The sequence below is a fragment of the Oncorhynchus gorbuscha genome, linkage group LG04, assembly GCF_021184085.1.
Source record: "Oncorhynchus gorbuscha isolate QuinsamMale2020 ecotype Even-year linkage group LG04, OgorEven_v1.0, whole genome shotgun sequence".
Classification (NCBI taxonomy): Eukaryota; Metazoa; Chordata; class Actinopteri; order Salmoniformes; family Salmonidae; genus Oncorhynchus; species Oncorhynchus gorbuscha.
This window is the reverse complement of record NC_060176.1, coordinates 58,014,789-58,020,863: the sequence shown is the minus strand read 5'-3', so window position 1 is coordinate 58,020,863 and position 6,075 is coordinate 58,014,789.

The window sequence follows — 6,075 nt, the reverse complement described above, 5'->3', positions numbered from 1 at the left end:
TCTTTATTCAATCTGCAATCAGGTTTACAGCATGAGCCATTATATGAACATGGAGAAGATCATAGGCTTGAACTTAAATGCATGCTGGTAGACAGTAAATTGTTGGACATGCTCAATATGATCCATTTCTTGACGAAGCTCAATGTCAAACAAACATTTGTGGTGTTGAATGTATAAAGCCAAATGAACAGAACCCTGTTGACTACTACTATATGAGTCCTCTAGTGCTGCCCATACTTTTACAATACTTGAATATGAAATCATGTTGAATAGTTAGAATTGATTATGTCTATTATCAACATGCTATATTGAGGCAGCATCCAACATATCTGTCAGTAGGAGCACGTGTGGTCATTTCAATAAGGGTTGGCGAGTGAGGGGGCATCTGAGCTGATGTTGCTCATAGTCAGGCAGCAGGGGAAGGAATTAAAGCCTAGTTTGCATCACTCAGCGCCTCCAATTAAACACAAATAACTAGATACAACTTTCTGTCTTCTGTGTTTTATGAGGTCCCATGTAGCAGGGGGATTCAACATAATATACAGTACTATACCCGCAGTACTATACAGTACTATACCCTCAGTTCATTAGGGTTAAAAATGGTAAGCATTTTAGAGGCAGATGTACTTTTCAAGTCTTATTCACTTCATGTAATGTTGTTTAAAGGGCATATGAGCTTCCCAATTACAGCAGTGAAAAACTAAAACAGAACAGTTTCTCTCTTTTTTTCTGCAGTGTTGGATGCAACTTTTTCTCCCCAAGCCATAACTGTTAATGCCATCCTTATCAAGGAGAGACATCAAAAGGGTTCCTCTATGCAATATTATCACCAATGGTCCTGAGATTGGATCTCAAGATTATTTATACTACAAGAAAATAAACATAATCATTCCTGGGAGATGTTTTACTTTTCAAGTATTGAAACCATGACTATATTTGTACATTGGACAACATCATGGACTAATCATCTATAGTACTATACTAAATACTACCTATAGGCCAACTATAGATAAACATCTAGAGGTACAAATATATTGTTAAACATCTATAGGTATATATATATAAGTAAACATCTATAGGTAAACATACACTACATACACAAAAGTATGTGGACACCCCTTGAAATGATGGGATTAATCTATTTCTGCCGCACCTGTTGCTGACTAGTGTATAAAATCAGGCAAACAGCCTTGCACTCTCCATAGACAAACAATGGCAGTAGAATGGCCTTACTGAAGAGCTCAGTGACTTTCAACGTGGCACCGTCATAGGATGCCACCTTTCCAACAGGTAATTTAGTCAAATATCTACCCTGCTAGCGCTGCCCTGGTCAACTGTAAGTGCTGTTATTGTGAAGTGGAAATGTCTAAGAGCAACAACTGTTCAGCTGCGAAGTGGTAGACCACATAAACTCACAGAACGGGACCACCAAGTGCTGAAGTGCATTGCGCATTGAAATCAACTGTCCTCTGCTGCAAGCTGGAGTGGTGTAAAGCTCTCCGCCATTGGACTTTGGAGCAGTGGAAACATGTTCTCTGGAGTGATCAATCACACTTCACCATCTGGCAGTTCAGGAGAACACTACCTGCCCGAATGCATACCGCCAACTGTAAAGTTTGGTGGAGGAGTAATAATGGTTTGTGCTAGGCTCCTTAGTTCCAGTGAAGGAAAATCTTAAGGCTACAGCATACAATGACATTCTAGACTATTCTGTGTTTCCAACTTTGTGGCAACAGTTTGGGGAAGGCCCTCTCCTGTTTCAGCATGACAATGCCACTGTGCACAAAGTGAGGTCCATAGAGAAATGGTTTGTTGAGATCGGTGTGGATGAACTTGACTGGCCTGCACAGAGCCCTGACCTCAACCCCATCAAACTCCTTTGGGAGGAATTGGAACGGTGACTGTGAGCCAGGCCTAATCACCCATCATCAGTGCCCGATCTCATTAATGCTCTTGTGGATGAATGGAAGCAAGTCCCCACTGCAATGTTCCAACATCTAGTGGAAAGCAGTAGAGGCTGTTATAGCAGCAAAGCGGGGACCAACTCAATATTAATGCCTATGATTTTGGAATGAGATGTTCGACGAGCAGGTGTCCACATACTTTCGCCAGGTAGTGTAAATAGGTAAACATCATAGGTAAACATTTAAGTAAACATCATAGGTAAACATATACTAGGTAAACATATACCAGGTAAACAGTTACTGTTGAAGTTGGAAGTTTACATACACTTAGGTTGGAGTCATTTTTCAACCACTCCACACATTTCTTGTTAACAAACTAGTTTTGGCAAGTTAGTCAGGAGATCTACTTTGTGCATGACACAAGTAATTTTTCCAACAATTGTCACAATTCCAGTGGGTCAGAAGTTTACATACACTAAGTTGACTGTGCCTTTAAACAGCTTGGAAAATTCCAGAAAATTATGTCATGGCTTTAGATGCTTCTGATAGGCTAATTGACATTATTTGAGTCAATTGGAGATGTACCTTTGGATGTATTTCAAGGCCTACCTTCAAACTCAGTGCCTCTTTGCTTGTCATCATGGGATAATCAAAAGAAATCAGCCAAGACCTCAGAAAATAAATTGTAGACCTCCACAAGTCTGGTTCATCCTTGGGAGCAACTTCCAGACACCTGAAGGTACCATGTTCATCTGTACAAACAATAGTATGCAAGTATAAAAACCATGGGACCATTCAGAAATCATATCACTCAGGAAGGAGACGTGTTCTGTCTCCTAGAGATGAATGTACTTTGATGCGAAAAGTGCAAATCAATCCCAGAACAACAGCAAAGGACGTTGTGAAGCTGCTGGAGGAAACAGGCACAAAAGTATCTATATCTGTTAAGAGGAGCAGCACAGGATGAATGAACCAAGGAATTTATTAAACACAGGGAGATATGGAGTGCAGATCCGGGGAAGCTCGGATGAGTGGTAGGAAACTAGATGTGGAGGCTGAGGTTGGAGTGAGCTGGGTTGGAACAGGGTAAACAGGTCCGGAAAGGAATCCAATGGAGTGGTGGTGTGGTGAATACAGAACAGGGTAGCAGGGTGGTGAGATGTGGAACAGGAGCCAGATCCAAAAAGGGCAAAACTGCAGTGAGAGGATAAACAGTGTCAGGCAGGGAAACAGACACAGCAGGGTAACAGGATCTTGAATAATCATAAATCGCTAGAATCAACTGACTGGGCAGAGATTATGATCTGGCAGAGTGGAAGTGACAGGACTGAGTATTTGTAGAGGTCTTGATTATGGAACGGGTTGCAGCTGGTAAGGATCCGCTCTGGCTCCAGCACACCTGTCTCCAACCACACAATCACAAACAAACAGAAAGGGAGGTGGAGAGAGAGCGAGTGTACTGGAGGAGTAGTTGCAGGTCAAGGAGACACCGGATGTCCACTAGGGGGTGTGGCAGGAGCAGATGTGACAATATCCACAGTAAAACGAGTCCTATATCGACATAACCTGAAAGGCCGCTCAGCAAGGAAGAAGCCACTGCTTCAATACCGCCATAAAAAAGCCAGACTACGGTTTGCAACTGCACATGGGGACAAAGATCGTACTTTTTTGAGAAATGTACTCTGGTCTGATGAAACAAAAGTAGAACTGTTTGGCAATAATGACCATCGTTATGTTTGGAGGAAAAAGGGGGAGGCTTGCAAGCCGAAGAACATCACAACCGTGAAGCACGGGGGTGGCAGCATCATGTTGTGGGTGTGCTTTGCTGCAGGAGGGACTGGTGCACTTCACAAAATAGATGGCATCATGAGTTAGGAAAAATATGTGGATATTTGAAGCAACATCTCAAGACATCAGTCAGGAAGTTAAAGCTTGGTCGCAAATGGGTCTTCCGAATGGACATTGACCCCAAGCATACTTCCAAAGTTGTGGCAAAATGGCTTAAGGAAAACAAAGTCAAGGTATTGGGATGGCCATCACAAAGCCCTGACCTCAACCCTATAGAACATTTGTGGGCAGAACTGAAAAAGCGTGTGTGAGCAAGGAGGCCTACAAACCTGACTTTATTACACCAGTTCTGTCAGGAGGAATGGGCCAATATTCACCCAATTATTGTGGGAAGCTTGTGGAAGGCTACCTGAAACATTTGACCTAAGTTTAACAATTTAGAGGCAGTGCTGCCAAATACTAATGGAGTGTATGTAAACTTCTGAATAAATAATAAAAGCTCAAATAAATCGACAAACCTGATTCAGTTAGAAGAAATAAAAGCTGAAATAAATCATTCTCTCTACTATTATTCTGACTTTTCACATTCTTAAAATAAAGTAATGATCCTAACTGACCTAGAACAGGGATTTCTTACTCTGATTAAAAAATGTCAGGAATAGTGAAAAACTGAGTTTAAATGTATTTGGATAAGGTAAACTTCCGACTTCAACTGTGTAGTTAAACATATATAGGTAAACATCAATAGGTAAGCATCGACATGTAAACATATATAGGTAAACATCAATAGGTAAGCATCGACATGTAAACATATATAGGTGAACATCAATAGGTAAGCATCGACATGTAAACATATATAGGTGAACATCAATAGGTAAGCATCGACATGTAAACATATATAGGTGAACATCAATAGGTAAGCATCGACATGTAAACATATATAGGTAAACATCAATAGGTAAGCATCGACATGTAAACATATATAGGTAAACATCAATAGGTAAGCATCGACATGTAAACATATATAGGTGAACATCAATAGGTAAGCATCGACATGTAAACATATATAGGTGAACATCAATAGGTAAGCATTGACATGTAAACATATATAGGTAAACATCAATAGGTAAGCATCGACATGTAAACATATATAGGTGAACATCAATAGGTAAGCATCGACATGTAAACATATATAGGTAAACATCAATAGGTAAGCATCGACATGTAAACATATATAGGGGAACATCAATAGGTAAGCATCGACATGTAAACATATATAGGGGAACATCAATAGGTAACCATCGACATGTAAACATATATAGGGGAACATCAATAGGTAAGCATCGACATGTAAACATATATAGGTGAACATAAATAGGTAAGCATCGACATGTAAACATATATAGGGGAACATCAATAGGTAAGCATCGACATGTAAACATATATAGGTGAACATCAATAGGTAAGCATCGACATGCAAACATATATAGGTAAACATCAATACGTAAGCATCGACATGTAAACATATATAGGTGAACATCAATAGGTAAGCATCGACATGTAAACATATATAGGTAAACATCAATAGGTAAGCATCGACATGTAAACATATATAGGTAAATATCAATAGGTAAGCAAACATCAATAGGTAAACATGTAAACATATAGGGGAACATCAATAGGTAAGCATCGACATGTAAACATATATAGGTGAACATCAATAGGTAAGCATCGACATGTAAACATATAGAAGTAAACATCAATAGGTAAGCATCGACATGTAAACATATATAGGGGAACACATATATAGGGGAACATCAATAGGTAAGCATCGACATGTAAACATATATAGGGGAACATCAATAGGTAAGCATCGACATGTAAACATATATAGGGGAACATCAATAGGTAAGCATCGACATGTAAACATATATAGGTAAACATCAATAGGTAAGCATCGACATGTAAACATCAATAGGTAAGCATACATGTAAACATATATAGGGAAACATCAATAGGTAAGCATCGACATGTAAACATATATAGGTGAACATCAATAGGTAAGCATCGACATGTAAACATATATAGGTGAACATCAGTAGGTAAGCATCGACATGTAAACATATATAGGTGAACATCAATAGGTAAGCATCGACATGTAAACATATATAGGTGAACATCAATAGGTAAGCATCGACATGTAAACATATATAGGTAAACATCAATAGGTAAGCATCGACATGTAAACATATATAGGGGAACATCAATAGGTAAGCATCGACATGTAAACATATATAGGGGAACATCAATAGGTAAGCATCGACATGTAAACATATATAGGTAAACATCAATAGGTAAGCATCGACATGTAAACATATATAGG